Source organism: Heterocephalus glaber, unplaced genomic scaffold, assembly GCF_053883595.1.
Source record: "Heterocephalus glaber isolate CG9 unplaced genomic scaffold, H.glaber_assembly_v1.0 deba00000331, whole genome shotgun sequence".
Lineage (NCBI taxonomy): Eukaryota > Metazoa > Chordata > Mammalia > Rodentia > Bathyergidae > Heterocephalus > Heterocephalus glaber.
Genome location: NW_028258142.1, coordinates 21,634,105 through 21,651,740, shown reverse-complemented (window position 1 = coordinate 21,651,740; position 17,636 = coordinate 21,634,105). Strand labels below are relative to the sequence as shown.

General features: G+C 38.0%; 1 pseudogene; it reads right to left on the bottom strand.

Moving 5' to 3' along the window:
* Positions 1 to 9,736: 9,736 nt before the first annotated feature.
* LOC147830052 (U2 spliceosomal RNA) lies at positions 9,737 to 9,911 on the bottom strand (annotated as a pseudogene).
* Between the last annotated feature and the right edge of the window lie 7,725 nt (positions 9,912 to 17,636).

The following is a 17,636-nucleotide window of genomic DNA, read 5'->3' as shown; positions in this document are numbered from 1 at the left end:
ATGGCTCTGAGGCTGTCTCATTTTCATCATACCAGGGAAGACAACTGATTAGATCAATCCCAACGCCTTAGCCCAAGTGATACAATCAGCAACACAATAGCATAAAGTACCTCTTAGAAAATGACAATTTATGGTATTTATTAATCTATCACCTTTAACTGTGTGAATTAAATCAAAATCAAGAACCAACTCAACATATGTTTATAGTGAATAAACTCTTCAATACAGCAACTTTACCCTTTGGGATGGGGAGTTAGAAGGGGTTGTGTAGGGAGGAATAGGTAAGTAGAAGGATAGGGGAAGGTTAGGAGTGAGGCCAGAGGGTACAGGAAAGAGAAGGAAAGGGAAGATAAGAAAGATAAAGAAGAAATACAAATTAGGGGCAGAACAGGACCACAAAGGGAGATGAAGAACAATGTGGGATAGCAAGGAAGTGAGGCAGAGAAAGAGAGAAAGAAAAGAGAAAAGAAAGAAAAAAGATACAAATAAAAATTTTAAAAGAGTAGCAAAGAAGAAAAAATATTAAAAATAAGAGCCAAAAATAGTGGTAATTTTGAAATTAGCAAATAAAAGATAAAACTGAAGGGCCTCCTTCAGGGTATGTCTCTGCTGTCACAATAGACAATGTGGGCAGCAATGTGCAGTTATAAGTCAATGAGTCTCAGCAAGTTAGTTCCAGACCCATGAAATTCAGGCAGATTTCTGGCTACTAGCCCCAAGTTGAGCTCCCTGCCCTCCTACAGGGTTGAAGTCTGCAAGGCTCTACTGCAGGTTCCAGCTGCCTTTTCCCTGAAGATAATCCAGGTTCTGATGGGAGGTGATGATCCCTCCAACTTACCATGTACAGTGGTCTGGTGTGCATTTATTGTGGAGATTCTCTTCACTTTTCCAGTGGGCTTCAGTTTTCATCAGGGAACCTGTGAGAGGCCCTCTCTCTGTTGTTCTCTTCTGCAGCTCAGGACAATGGCCTTTATGCTTCCCTGTGCCTCTGTAGTACAGATCCAAGTAGCAGCTAGGTCTCCTGGTCAAAGGTGGGTGGAGCGAGCCGGACTGAGCAGGGTGCACTCAGCCCATGCCTGCTCTGCCCATGCACACAGGCAAGATGGAGGCTGGTGGGTAACGAACTAACGTTTTTGATGCCAGAGTTTAAAAAAGTAGTCTGCTAGCCTACAACAGTAAAAGTTTTGGTAAATTCTAGGGTTACTTTGAACTTAAAACATCTAGGATGTACAAGGACTGATCAAAATTTGTGGTATGTATGTAAACAAAACATTTATTACAGCAAAGGACACATTCCCCATAATGTCCCTCAAAATACTCCTCTCATTTCAAACCCACTTAGCCTATCATACTTGACACTTTCTGAAATAGTTCTAGAAGACCTCTTTCATGAGTGTCTTTGGTTGTGACTACCTCAGTTTCCAGAATCCATTCAATGTTTTTGTCAGATGAAAATAATTATCTTGGATGCTTGTCTACTTTATTCACTGGATATGGCACAAGATGACTTCTGGTTCTTTCCCAAAGACCATGAAAAGTACACATTTTGAATATATTGAAGACATCAAGGCACTAATGACAGTGCAACTAAAGACACTCATGAAAGAGGACCTCCAGAATTGCTTCAAAAAATGGGAATAAAAAAGGGATAAGTGCTTTCAAAGTGAGGGAAGTGTTTTGAAGAGGATTAATGCAATGTGATGTTTACTGTAATAATTTTTTATTTAAACACATACTATATTGTTTAATCATACTGTGTATAAAACAGGTACTGAAATACTAATTTGTAAAGATTTTAGTACATTTTAGTGTATTATATAAGAAAATATTTTTAATTAATCTATTGAATATCATTATCACATTAAATTACATCTGTACATCTCCTAAAAATGTTGTAAAACTCCATGCTGCGTGCTCATCACAAACTGGAAAAACTTTCATGAATAGACTAGCAATTATCTTCATGAACAGAATTATTTTTTATTACTGTTAAATTAATCTTTGCAAATTAAGCTTCTGTGTTGAAAGCTTTGTGAATTGCAAATGGTGATTTACTTCATCAGACTGGAGAAATGCCTCAGAGAATGAGAACTTCCATATGAATATATTTTCTAGCTAATTAAACTTCTATATTTGCATTTCTATAATTATGAAGGAGTTTATAAACTTTTTAAAAATGTACTGTGACAAGTTTAACAGAAGGGGTGATCAAACAAAATGGTAAATATTTAAATAAAAAAGCTTATTATAGTAAATGACACATTACCATTAATTCTCCTTAAAGTACTTCCCCTTGCTTCAAACACACTTTAGCCCATCATTCTTGCCACTTTCTGAAGCATATCTGGGAATCCTCTTCATGAATGTCTTTATGAAGTGAGATAAAAAATACGATGAATGTTGTTACCCAGTGCCATCCAATAGAAAGGCAGGGTTGTAAGAAACAGTATGGTGTGTCTTCTTCTACTTTATTCACTGGATTCAGTGGCACCATGTTATTTCTGCTCTTCCCAAAAATCAAAATGACTGTTGAGGGTAAAAATTTTGAATCAATTCAGGACATCAATGCTGCCCATGTTTATTCTTTTATGATACTATTTTTCCTGCTCAATTTGAGTTTAGTGAGATGCATCTATGTTGATGTAGCTAAAAACATGAAAGAGGACATCCAAAACTGCTTCAGAAAATGGCAAGAATGATAAATGCATTCAAAGAGAGGGGGAATATTTTGATGAGGATTAATGACAATGTTATCTTTTATTTTAATACTTCAAAAACACTCATTTTATCTTTAAATGATACTTTATATGTAATAAACAGATTTGAATTATTACACAGTGAATAGACTATCTTTGCTCATATTATGTAACTTAAGAAATGCAACATTACTAAGAAGTTGAAGTTCTTAGTTTCATCTTTCTTCATCATCCACTCTCTTTCCACTATCAGGGATTTGGCATTTATTATGCCATGTATTTTTTAAAAAAGTTTCTATAAAATTTTATATTTCTAAGTGATATGTGTACCTTGGAACTGAATGTTTACAAAATTTATGTAACTAGCATGATATGTTGTTTATTCTTTGCTGTGACTGTTTTTGCTGCTCAATTTGAGTTTAGTGAGATGCACCTATGTTGGTACATGTGTAATTCCTGTATCTTTGTTTCTATTGAAAGTTTTCCATTACTCAATTAGTTGACAAACAAGATGATTACCAATTTCTTTCAAGTGCAGAAATTGCTGTTACAAATATTCTTTGTTTTCTTCTTTGCATACATGTGTTTCCTTAGTCTCTGTGTGTGAGATTGGAATTTCTGGGGAATGGTGAATATATATTTTTAACTCCATTGGATATAGCAGAACTGTTCTTTGATGACTAACCGCTGGTGCCATCCCCATCACACATCAGATTTCACTGAAATTAATGCTGGTTTCTAGATTTTCTCTTCTATACCTTCATCTATTTATTCATGTATAACACAACATCATTTTAGCTTTGAAATGTTCTTTTACGTGTGGTAGGAGCAAACCTCTGGCCTTGTCAGAGGTTTTATTTTATTTTTCAGATGCCTTTTATTTTTCAGAGCTAGGATCAGAATGAGTTTTATGTCATTAATCTTAATTTTATACAGAGTCCAAAAGAAATAAAAGGAAAATTTTCATTTCTTATTGAAATGTAGTGACACTGTAGGTAAATTTCAATGAATATGTTCAGCTCTGAGAAGTAAATTTTTTTTTTTTATCAAGGATGTGTACTGCTGAAACAACTCAAATAAATCCAGGAATTTATGTTAGATCACACACCAGCAAATACATGACATAAGACATAAATTTAGATCTGTTTGAAGCAGGCCTTACAATCTTCCTAGGAATATGGGCTTTGCAATGAAAAATATTTTTTTCTAAATGATTAAATTTCTTATAACTGTTTTCTCAGTGGTCAAAGCTGTTGGAAGTCTGGCTTTTTATAACATTACTGGCCCGGCATAGTGTTTGCATGCCTGTAATCTTAGCACTCTGAGAGTCCAGCCTGAGCAACTTAGCAACTTAGACCCTGTCTCAAAGTTTAAAAAAATTTAACAAAATATGGATAACATTATTTTATGCTAGTCAAAAATTGGGTTGGCTCTTGATAATAACAATTTCTTTAGCTTTTGCAACCATGCTGGCCATCCTGTTCCTTAGCTATTCCTGTAGGCTGAAATTTTCCCCCTCAAAAGTTGTATGTTAAAACTCTAAGCCTGAGGGCCGTGGATTTAGCTCAGTGGTTTTGCTGCCTGCTGTGCAAGCACAAGGACTTGAGTTCAATCCCTGGTACCCCCCAAAAAACCCACCAAAAACTCTAAGCCTGAATACTTCAGATTATGACTGCATTTGGAGACAGGGTATTTAAAATGGTAATTAAATTAAAGTGAGAGCATTTCAGTAGGTCCTGATCCAAGATGACTGGTGTCCTTATTAGAAGAGGAAATTTGGAGACAGAGACATAGGGATGTGTATATTCATCGGAAAGGGCCTATAAAACACATTGAGGTATCCATGTGCAAGCCAAGGACTGATGCCTCTGATGAAAACAACCCTCTGACTTCTTGATCTTGGACTTTTAGCCTTGAAAACTATAAGAAATAATTTTCTTTTGCATTCTGAGGTAATATATGACAGCAGCCTAGCAAACTAAGACAGCTATGAATGGTGTAGCTAATAATAGAGACATTTGCTGCAAGCCAAGCTCAAACAGATTCTGTGTCCAGGAATTTGAAAACCTAGAGTTATACTGAAAGAACAAGCAGTTGGAAGTGTCTTCTGGACAAGACAGGCCGTTGACCCGTGCCAGCAGGATCATCTGCCAAGAGACTGGGAGGAGTCACACTGAAGCACACCTCAGGTGACAAGCTAGCTGTGTTTTCTCCTGGCAGTAGATCCAGAGGCAGCTCTGGAACTCAGCTGCTGATCCTTAGCTACTGTCTTAGAGCCTGCACAGGGGACTGCTGGGAGACCTGCCCATCTGTTCCACAAGAAGAAGGCCACTTACATCAGTTCAGGTCTGGGATCTTAGAATGGCCTTGGAAGTTGAGAGCAATCTCTCTCAGCTAATATCACTGAGACCTGAAGAGCTTTGTTTCATTGAGAGTGGTTCAAGGCTTGGTTGCTCAAAGAACTCTCAGTGCCGTGCACTGCAAACTCCCCGTTGAAATTGAGCAGAATAAAATATTGAGGAAGGTGCTTATTTCTTGAACTTTTAATCACAAAGGCAAGATAATTTAATTTCAGACTAAATCTTTTGAATATAAAGATTTAGGGATTTTAATTTTCAAACAGAGTTAATTTTCAGATTTTATTTTTTTCTTGGAAATTTGATATAATAGGATTCATACTCAAATTTAGGGCATTTTTAGTCCATTATATTTTACTATCTTTATCTTTATTTTATTTCATTTAGAAATTCTGATGAGTATTAGACAATACTGCTAGATATAATTTGGGAAAAGAAATAGAACAGAGATGAAATATCCGGATTGGGAAAAGATCCTCCTGCAGTGATTTAATTAATATCTACTTTTGAGCATCCTGGGAGTAAAATCTACCATACTCACCAATAGTCTCAGGTGGATCCACAATAGACCAGAGGTTGCTATTGGGAGAGTAAGAGGGTAAAAGGGCTGCCCTGAAAGACTGCTGACCTTCTACCTAAAGAAATGTCCCATGCTCCTGACTGACTGTAGATGTAAAGGTTAAACCCAATTCATTAAGTGAAGCAAAAGCAAGATGGAATGAGGATGGATGATTCCAAGCAGAAAGATCACTACTATAGTACCTTTCTAGCTTTAAAAAAAAATCCCTCACTCACTATGATCCAGAGGAAAAAGTCATTTATTTCACTGGACAAAGAATCTAGCCTAGACCTTTTCTGCTTTCTTCTTACTGTGCGTTTGGCAGATGAGAACATGTATTTAGGTCCACCCTTGCCTATGCTGCAAGCTTAGTTTAGACCCATTGTTGACCCATATTCCCTTTGACTGGAGAGGTAAATGTACAATTCAGATCAGGAAATTCATTATATTTCTCACTGTCTTTCAATTGAGGTTTTTTATTTGGTACTGGGAATTGAACTCAGGACTTTGTGCTTGCCAGGCAGGCATGGTGCCACTGAGCTAAATCTCCCGCCCTTCAATTAACTTTTTAATCAACTATCACACCAATATTTTTTTTATCTCCTTAGTCTCATTCGTGGTTAATTGATTATTCTAGTACTCCCTACTGCTTCTCTTTTCTCTCTAGTTCTGTTCTAGTCTCCACTGCTTGTGTGAAGCACAGCAGCATAAACAATTCCTTTTTTAATATTTATATACTAATTGGTACATTTTAGGTATACACTACATTTACATTTATTATTGGGTGTTTGTACCTGTACATGATGTATCTTAGTTCTTATTTTTTTCCCCATTACCTGTGTGCCCTTCACCTCCACCACCCTTCCCTGTTTACATAGATTTTGTTTCCTTTTTTTTTCTTTCACATAATTTTTCCTTTCCTTTCTTCCTTTTCCCCTTCCCCTCTCATAAACAGTTCTTTTAACATGACCCACGTCTAGTTGCTTCCCTATTCCACACTTTTCAATGGCTACATATCCTGCTTAGAGTAAAAGCCAAGGTCCACGCAGACCACACCAACAGTGCAACCATTATCACTGCGGCTGTGCTTCCTGGGCCTGTTCCCAGAACTACTCTCCTCATCCTGTCTGTCCAGCCTTCCTGCCTTCTTGCAGTTTCTTCAACACATAGCAGGCAAACTCATGCTGCAAGCCCTCTGCGTGATTTGACCCATCTTCCTGAAACATTCTTCCCATGGCTGATCTCACAGTCAAGGGCCTCACCTCCTTAGAGTCTGAGCTGAGATATCCCACAGTAAAGTCTTCTCCTACTGCCCCATATAATATTTTGCTCTATCACGCTTATACATACCTCATCTCCCTATTTCACTTTGTTTTCACCATAGCCCATATCACTCTCCGGCAAAGTACATATTTTGATCATTTATTTACTTTTTTTAAAGGTAGAAAGCAAACAGTAAAAGCAGTGGGGTATTATTTTGTCACTGTTGTCAGTGTACAAAATATGTGCAATCAAAACATAAATTAAGTGAATAAAGTGCTCTAGATAGGATTTTAAGAAAACAAAGAACACTCCTGAAAATAAAGGTTAATAAGCTTAGATATCAAAACTGAATCACACTGTGTCCAGGAATGATGTGCTATTCAATTTATTCAAAAAGAAATTGATTTATCAACAATATTTACCCTGTAGGTAACCTAATAATCTAATGTAATGATTTATTAATTTGTAAATAACTCCAACATTCAAATTCTTTTTAGTACTTACATTAACATCCTTAAAAGGATCCCTAAAACACTGAATGATTCTGAAGTTTTAAATGAGTATTTTAAATGATAAAAGAAAATGATGAGAAGTGCACTGGGGCTAAATGCAGTTTCATGTGTTCTAATTCTTTGAAAATTGACAATCCATAGTATAAATCTTGACTAGTCAGGAAATTCAATTAAGCAGGACAATTTAATCACACATTCAGAAAGAATTATTGAAAGTCTGTTACTGCCAGCCTCTTCAGTAAAGGGAGTTGGCCCTTGCCTGTGAGAGGGGAAATGTCTGAAACAAGGAAATTTGCCATTTCTTCTCTCAGCCTCTATGTTGGAGACTGGTACTCAGGTGTGCCTGTCAAACAAACTCTTACACTTAGGGAAAGTTAAGTTAAATGTGTTATAGTTAATTTTCTTAAGAACATCATTTCCTTGTAAAGAATATTCTGAATCTAAAATGACTATTTCTAAATATGCAATAACCTCTGCATATATTCTTGTGGCTTCTGCACTTTTGGTTTGTCATATACCATTTATTCCCCATTTCTGATATTATTTCCTAAAATAGAGTAAAGAAAGTTTCTTTGCTGTGTAATAGTGGTTTGAATTAGTATAGATCATGTTGCTTAGAGCCTGAAAGAGACATATTGGTGAGAAAATTTATTGACTCTTTTATTTTATTTCCAATTTGGTATTAGCATATCATTATAATTACATTCATTTTCCTAGCCTGATCAACTCAAGCCTATATTTTTCCTTTTTTTATTATCAGCCTCTGGAGATACTGATTTCACTTGTGATACAATAGAACTGAAAAAATTGTGGTCGACTATTACTTTGGCTGAAGGCAATGCTTTAAAATGTGTGGAGTTTTCTCCTTCTATATGTAAATAGCAAAGCATCTCAAAAACTTTTCAGAATTAAAATAAATATGTGTTAAATATCAATAGATTTAATTCTTTCAGACTATGAATGTGTATGTCTGCTAATCTTTGTCTTTTTGAATATTACATTGCTTTAATTGATAGGTGAATGCTATCCAAGACAGGCTTGATTTCTTAAAAAGTACAGTTCCTATAAATTCATAATTTGAGAATCTGATTATTAATTTGAGATATTTTTTCTTTGGAGAACCCTCTAACCTAGGAATTATAGCCACAAGAGAGACAGTGTGGCATGTTGGCAAGAGTTCTGGATTAGGAGTTGGGAGAGAAAACAAATTAAGAAGTTTTGTAGCTTTAAACCTATCTCTTAATCTGTGCCTCTTTTGAAAAATGTCAATGTCTGTTGATCAGCTTACTTCTGAGAATTTAGAGAGAATGAGAAGAAATTTGAATACTATAAGAACTATGTCTATGGAAATGTTTAAAAAATTGCTCAAGGTCAATTACCCAAGAGAAAGAAATAAAAGGAATAAGGATAGGAAAGGAAGAAGTTAAATTATCATTATTTTCTTATGACATGATAAACATCATGCCCCCCGCACGCCAACAAAAGACTCTTAGATTTAATTTAAAAATTCAGTAGCATAGCAGGTTGCAAAGTCATCACTCAAAAATCAGCAGCATTCCTGTACACAAATAACAAACTCACTGAGAGGGAAATTAGGGAAACAATGCATTTCACAGTAGCATTAAAAGAAAGAAAGAAGGAAATACTTAGGAATAAATCTAACAAAGAAAGTAAAAGAGCTTTACATTGAAAACTACAGTAATCTGAAAAAGCAGATCAAAGAAGATAAAAGAATATGGAAAGATATCTCTTGTTCTTGGATAGGCAGAACCAATATAGTGAAAATGGTCATACTTCCAAAACAGTAATACACATTTAAAGCAATCTTAATCAAAACACCAATAGGATACCTCACAGAACCAGAGAAAAAAATCCTAAAATTCATTTGGAACCAGAAGAGACCTAAATAGCAAAAGCAATTCTAAGCAACAAAATCAAGGCAGAGGGCATCACAATCCCCCACTTGAAATTAAACGACAAAGCCACTGTGATAAAAACAGCACAGTACTGGCAAAAACAAAAAGACCTGAGGATCAGTGGAACAGAATAGGAAACAACTCCAAGCACACTCAGTCACCTTATCTTTGACAAAGGGCTGAACAGCTTCACTGGAAGAATGGTAACCTGTTTAATAAATGCTGCTGGGAAAACTGGCTTTCCACATATTGAAGATTAAACCTACACTCATAGCTGTCACTGTGCACTAAACTAAAATTGAAATGGATCAAAAATCGAAATAATAAAACAGAAAAACTTAATCTGCTGGAAGATAGAATAGGTAAAACTCTTGAAGACATATGTGCAGGCAAAGACTGTACCCACACAGGAAATATTACAAAGAAGCAACAACTGGGATCTCATCATAATAAAAGACTTTTGCACAGCAATTTAAATGACCAATGGAGTGAGGGGACAACCCACAGAATGGGAAAAATTTTTTACCAGCCATCCTTCAAACAAAAGACTAATATCTGGAATATATAAAGAACTACACTTGATCTTAGCCAAAAGGCCGAGAAGCGATAGAATACATAAAGAACTAAAAAAATCAGACCCCCCCAAATTTAAAGACCAAATACAAAAGTGGGCATCTGAAATGAATAGGCACTTCTCAAATGAAGAGGTACAAACAGCAAATAAATATATGAAAACATTTTCAACATCACTGGCCATTCAAGAAATGCAAATGAAAACAACCCTGAGATTGCATTTCCCTCCAGAAAGAATAGCTGTCATCAAGCAGTCAACCAATAGCAAATGTTGGCAAGGCTGTGGGGAAAAAGGAACACTTTGGCACTGCTGGTGGGAGTGTAAATTGATACAACCAATATGAAAATCAGTATAGAGTTTTCTCAAAAAACTAAAACTAGAGGTTTCATTTGATTCAGTTCTTCCTCTTCTTGGATTTTCCTGAAAGAGATAAAAGAATAATAACATAAAGCTATATACATACTAGCAACACAGTTTGTAATAGCTAAATCTTGGAAACAGACCAAATGCCCATCAACAGAAGAACAGATGAAGAAAATGTGGTATTTAAATACAGTGGAGTACTACTGTGCCATAAAGAAAGATATATTTGAGACATTTTTAGGTAAATGGATGCACCTTGAGACAGTAGTTTTAAGTGAAATAAATCAGACACAGTGTTTAAATATTGCATTGTTTCTCTTGTGTGAGAAACCAAACAGGTAAATAACAGCCAAAATGGGTGATAGATATTGGGAAGTAGGAAGAAAATGTTCAAATGGGGGATACAAAGGAGGGGGATGAGGAAGTAAAGAAAAGGAAAAGGAAAAATATAATAGAAGAAAAAATGAAAACAAAGATTTTGTCAATAAGGAAGGCAAGAAAAGTTGAAGGTAGGGCAGGGGATTGGGGAAAAAAGAAGAATCAAGGTATATTATGGACAGGTACAAATTTCCTGTGATGAAGGTGATCATTATGGATATAGAAAGTTTACGAATAATTTCAAAAATTATTCAAGATATATTTGTACAAATGCAAGATACTTGTTATCGTTACATTTACTTTATTCTTAGGCAGATATCAGCTTTAAAAGAGTCTGAATTTTTTCAGGATATAAAAGGACAAGATTTGCTGCAACCGTATGGTTCAATTAAATGTTATTTGTAAACATTTAAAATATACTTCTAGATTATGGAAATAAATGTGTTTTGATAGTGATGGAATTTTATGGACTGAAAGTAACTTTATAGAATTAAAATATCTCACCTCATTACTGGCTGCAAATTAGGAACTGAAAAGAAATTTTTATGTTTTCATTTCTTTAGTAGAAATATCTTTCTGGCTTCACATCTGTGAAGACTTAGCACATTTTGTTCTTCTAATTTCCTCAGGAAGTTCTCAATTTATAAATCTCTTGTGTTCTAAAAGTACATTTTAAGCAAGTTTGGAACAAAGAAAACTCTTTTCTTCTTCAAATTAAAAGAAAAAAATTAAAAATCTTGCATGATCTTGAGTTTTTAACTTTCTTGTCTCTGCTTAATCTTCACCCCTAACCTAGAACAAGTTGGATTCTGTCTGTCCATTAAAGCCCAAGAGTGTAAGTCATTTGAGAGCTGAGACCATATCTTATTCATTGGTGAGAACTAAAGTGTCCCCATGTTTTCCAGCCTTTGAGGACATCCTTTCCTTTCTTTTACAGATGTAGCAGCAATAGCCACATGAACAAAGCCAAGAGAAACCAGTCTCTTTCCTGCTTTTGCTGAAGATTCTGGAGGAGAGTCTGTGGTCTTGATTGTTGCTTCTCAGTCTCTTGTCTGCTCTCCTATGGTGCTCTGTAAGTTTTACTGGCCCAGGGTCACAGGTACCCAAGAAAAGGCTTTGGAGTATTGGCAGGTTTTAGTAACTCTAATACTGTTCAGAAGAGAAATGGTTGAAAAAAAGTGTATATAATATGGCCCTCAAGGCCATCTACTACTGACCTGGTGTCCATCACAGTCTCACCATGTCCCTGAGCTCATTTTTCATCCTGTTACATGGATCTTCTTTACCTTTGTCCTTCATTTTCAAAGCCAGGCCCCCATACTTCTTGCTCCCTCTGGTTCATTAACAAACCAAATCAACAAACAAATAAACAAACCAAAAAAGAAATTGATAGAATCTCTCAGAAATTGGTTGCTATTTTGGTTCCCAGTTCACACATTGGAGAAAAATTATCATACAGAATAATTAGCATGTCCATATAAATGATCCACTGGATTATTTTACCACTGTTTAAGCTTTCCTCAAAACTGCATGAAAGGTGACTAACAGCTGCAAACCAGTAAGTACTAAAGTGCTGCCTTGAGAACAAGTGAGGCATTGGCTTTTCCACCCTGAGAAGCCATTGGAAATAAATTTCTTTCTAGCCATTTAAAATGCTACTTTTGTGTTGTTTTTGGTAACCAAGAGTTCAAAATGCCTTGTTCTATTTTATATCCCGTGTATAGTCAGTTCATACTATCTATCCCCTGAATACATGTGTGTTGATAAATTATTAAATGAATAAGAAATATGGACTTTTATCAACCTAAACCAATTGTCCTTGTTGGAAGTAGCTCCACTTTGACTTATTATATTTTATAAATAGCATTCTAATGTATTTTATTATTTGTATTATGGCTATTTATGATAATGTAATTTCTATCTTTACATTTGTCATCTATCTATATGTCTTGTTATCCTCAATAGTTTCTTTCCCTCATCTCTTTCTCTTAGTCTATCAAGAAATCCTGTTGGCTCTACTACCTAAAGGTCTCGAATATGCACTTCTTTCATACTATCCCATTCCTTATCCTGGAATAGATCTAACTGACTCATTGCAATGGTTTTTATTACATAGTTCTCCATGTTTTCAGTCTCTTTCTAACTCATTCTATAAAAGGACAGATGGTAAATAACAAGATTCTGTGGCTATGCAGTTTCTGTCATGGGTACTCAGATCTGCTATTGTAATTGAAAAGCAACCACAGACAATATGCAAACAAATGAATATGCCTGTGTTCCAGTAAAACCTCAGTTTTTGACATCTGAATGTGATTTATGTGACATATTATCTGTTTATATGATTTATGGGAATGTTATCTATGTGACAGGAAATACTCCATTTTTAAAAGTTCCCTTAAAAAACAGGTGATGGGCCTGATTTGACCCAAGGACTATAGTTTTTAAAGTCCTTTGCTTTATACTGTCACGAATGACCTTTTCAACAACTGTAGAGAGAACCAAATGCAAACCTCTCAGTGAAGGCACACTAAGCCTTTCATTGCATACTTGGCTGTGACATATGTTGCTATTCTTATCTCCAACCTTTCCCTGACACCAAAGATCCCTGTGTTATAGTCACACTAGATTGTCATTTTTTATTTTAAAAATACTGCAAGACTGTTAACACCTTTATTCCATTCTTCATATTATTTGTCAGAAAAACTTCCCCTGTGTAATTTTAGTTAGCAGACTTCCATAAGTCATAAATCAAATGTGATTGTCTTAATTAATCTTTCCTCCAAATGTCTAAATTAGAATGCATTACTCTTTTTTTTGAAGCAGAACTGCAGAATTTAATTCATGTGTGTGGGAGCAGCCAATACAGCCAAGAATCAAAACAAGTAGCAGTGGTGAATAAAAAAGGGTAAGGATGAAAGTCAGGGGTGGAGCGCTTGCTACATGTGAGATCCCCTGTTCAAGCTTCATGGTGCAAAAATAAAACTGAAAAACAAGTTAAAAACCCATCCAACAGGATTTGGAAGATTTCAGATGTATCTTAGTACAGGGAATTTCTGGGGCTTTTCTTTAAGTCCCACCCTGTGGCCTGACTCCTAGTTTGAAGTTTGGGGAACACAATGAGGCCTCTCAGATTCTCCTGCAGTTGTGGACCCAAGGGAGGGGCTGGGCTTTTCTCAAGGGCCTGGAGAAGTCCTCTACCTCCTGCAGATAGGATCCAGGGGTCAGAGTAAGCACAGCCTTTAGTGCAACTGCACTGCAGCTTTGAACACAATGCTGCCTTTGAATGCAGTGTGTTACCTAGTTCTCAGCTTCTCCCTGCATCTGGAGTACAATATTTTGCTGAAGAAACTTTCTGTAAATTAGTTGTATAAAAAACTTAATGAGGGATTAAGTTGACAAAGTAATTTCTTTTTCTTTTTTGCCAGAGTAATTTCTAAAAGAAAAAAAAAATCATTATTTATGACATTTAGCTTAGGAAGGAGGGGGCAAAAAATGTGTTTCATCCCAGTAGGTATTTAATTTGGAGATTATTTAACTAACTCCCCCCACAGTCCTAACATGTTTTCTTTTGAAAAGATAAAGTAGTTGCCTTCTGTAAAAGTATTTGAAGTTTTTTACATGTAGAAGTATAACTTTAGTTCAATTGAAATAAAACCAGCCAAGGCAACTTCAAACATTAAGCAGTCTGCCTTTCTTTGAAAAGTGACAGGACAGAGTCAGAACTGACTTCAGAAATCTAATCATGTATCAGACCCACCCCTGAATGAGGCAACTTCGGAATCAGTTCACTTTTAAAATCATTATCAGCCATGTGCAAGGCACCCGGGATGAGAGGATGAAGCCTCTTCTTGGATTTTACATGCTAGGGCTATGGCAGACAAGAAGGAAGTAGTGCAATTAATCTAAAAAGAACTGTGAAGGAAGTCAATCTGGAGTAGTGTTTCTAGAAAAGTATTTATACTGCAGACTTTAATGTCTTAAGTGTCTTCTCCATGTGTCTATACCGGGTAGATTTCGGAAAGGTAGGGTCATTTCTAGACCAATGACTGCATTGAGCCCCAGTAGAATGGTGAATGTAAACAAGTGTGCACTGATTCAAACCTTGTCACTCAAGGTTCTAGTGCCCACTACCCAAGCTCCTCCTGCAGATATTGTGGAGTCATCACAATGTGGTTGTCTATGAAGCCCCAACCTGACAGAGAGGAATGAGTTATGAAGCATGGAACCCCTTACTGAGTTCAGAGCAAATGGCAACATTGTGGAACAAATCACCTTCATGTGTTCTACTACTCCACCCCAACTGGTCCTGATTTTGCAAGTAGGTGACATTGCTTGGAAGCAGTGCAGCCAATGGGAGGAAGACAATCTCTGGGGTTTCAGCATGGCAAAGGAAGAGCTCCAGTTGCCAGGGCTGGACCAGTACTTCTGAGTATCCCAAGGCCCAGCCCTGACTTCTGTGAAAAGCTTTGTTCCACCCCAACCCATGGCTGCTGCAGCCCCAAGACCATCCAGTGCAGGTGCACATTGTGCATTGCTATGAGGGGAAGAGGCCCTGCAAAAGGCCACGGTCACCTTTTAAGGGAAAGGGAGTCATGCCTGGTCATTGATGGGCAAGACCTGTTAAAGGCTTCTTTAACTATGATGTCTAAGTAAAGGGTGGGCTGTGGCAGAAGGTGGGCATGTATTGTTACCAAGGCACTTGACACACAGGTGGCTGCCAAAAGGTCCTAGCAGACCTAGGGTCAGCACCCTACTGGCTAGATCTGTGTGACCGAACATTGCCCTATCATGTTTTTGCTTTGTTTCTGGGCTGCATCTGCCTGTCCTGGCTGGCCCACAGCCAGACTGGACCCCATATCAGTTCAGCTGAACTCCAAGCCCCTAGCACCAAATAAGCCCTCTTCCCTCCATTCTGATCTCACTCAAATCCTTCAGTGCCCTTACTCCCTGAGAAGAGCCTGGAGGCTTTGATTACTTGGATTCCTTGGTGCCCACCAAGATGCTGTCTTCATCTCAGAAGTTTGCTGTACATCTGTCCTCAGAGGTGGATAAGGTTGCTGCCCCACATCAAGGTCTGTGGGCCACGCTACTTTGGCAAAAGAGGCTCCCAGAGCTGGTTCTGATGCTAGATGGGGATCAGAATCAATCTCTAACTCTGCCTTCTTGCCTCAAAAGCAAGATCCAAACTGCCAGGCCCCATCAGGCTGTAGACCACCAGGCATGTGAAATGCTTGTTCTACATCTGGACAGTTGGAAATCAAAAGCAGCAAAGTTTCTTTCTCACCTGAACAAGGAGGAGGATACAGCTCAGCATGGGTGACTCTCTGAAGGGGTGGTGGTTGGAACTACATATCAACTTGTAAAACCTAAGCTTCAGAAGTGAACCTTGAAGGATGATTTTGTCTACACAAATATGAACAGAGCTAGCTGAGCACAACAGTCTTGTTCTCTAGAAAGTCCTGAGGATGTGAAAACTTCTCCAACCCAGCAGGAGACCACATCTCAGCCTCCACATTCTCTTGAGGAGACTGATCCTTCTCCCCATGAGCTGGAACAGCCAGATCAACCTGCAGAGGCTCCAGAGTAGGTGGAACCTTCTGGAAGCCAGACAGAAGCTTCAGCTCAAATTGAAAATCCCCTGGAAGAAGTAAGAATTCCAATCCAGAAAGACAGTGAAGCTCCAGAGGGCCCTCTGGAGAGTATAGGTGAAATCCCACCACATCAGGAGGTGAGAATGCAACCTAAAGATCAGAATCTAGCTCCTGATCATAACTTGTCTAATGTGATAGGTAGGCTAGCAGATGTGGAATTACAAAAACTTCAGAGCCCATTGAAGAAGTTGAATCTTCTCCAGTCCAGCAGGAGGACCCATCTCAGCCTCCAAGGTCTCCTGTGGAGCCTGAACCTTCTCCTAGAGAGCAAGAGCAGCCATTTTCAACTTCTGAGGCTCCTGAGGAAGTAGAAACTTCTGGAAGCCAGTTGGAAATCTCTGTCTCAAACTGAAAATCCTCTGGAGGAAGTCAAATCTCCAGTCCAGAAAGATACTCCAGCTCTAGAAACCCCTCTAGGTAGTATAGGTGAAACTCCATCACATCATGAAGTAATAATTCCAATTCCAGGTCACCATCATGCTAAGCTTTCACACTCACCTAACCTGACAGTGAATCCTATAGAAGTACAGCTCACCATAACACCAGAATCCACTGCCGAGATGAGAACTTCCTTAACCCACTGTGAGGTTACAGCTCAAGTCTCAGTTCCACTGAATAATGTGGAACTCCCCATGACCCTGAAGGAGGCCCTGACTCTGCCTCCTGGGCCCTCTGATGGAGTTGTATCCTTCCAATTTCAGCAGAGGGTTGTATCTCCATCTTCAGAACCAATTCAGGATAAGCAAGTCTCTCCCAGTCAGCAGGAGACCTTGGATGGGAGTCTCCCGGCTTCTGAGGAGGGTGAACCTTCTTTAACCCAGTGGGAGGCCACAGACAAACAGCTCCAAACCCCCAAGGAGGTTGAACCATCTTCCACCCTTCAAGAGGCTGTATCTCAGCCTCCAGGGCTCCCTCATGAAATCATAGCTCAGCCTCCAGCACATCATGAGGTTTCTCCTCCAATTGATATCCCAGGTCAGCCTCCAGCATTGGACCGTGTCACTGTTAAGCCTCCAGAGCTTTGAGAGATTGCAATTGAAAGTTCAATAGAACAAGGGGCCCTAGCTTAGTTTTCATTGTCCCCTGAGCAGTTTGGAGCTTTCATCAAGGAAGAGGTTCCAACTCAGCAGCCCAACCCTACTGCAAAGGATGAACCTTCTCCATCCCATGGCAGGGTACCAAGTTGGCCTGCAGAGCTTCCTAAGGAGCATTCTCCACAGCAGCAGGAAAGCTCAGCTCTGTCCTCAAACTCCACTTCCTGAGGTGCTCTTGCATCAGTCCACCAAGAGCTCTCAGCTCAGCCTCAGAGACCCTCTGTGAGTGCTACTATGGCATTTTCAGCCCAGCCTTCAGAGCCACCTGAGGAC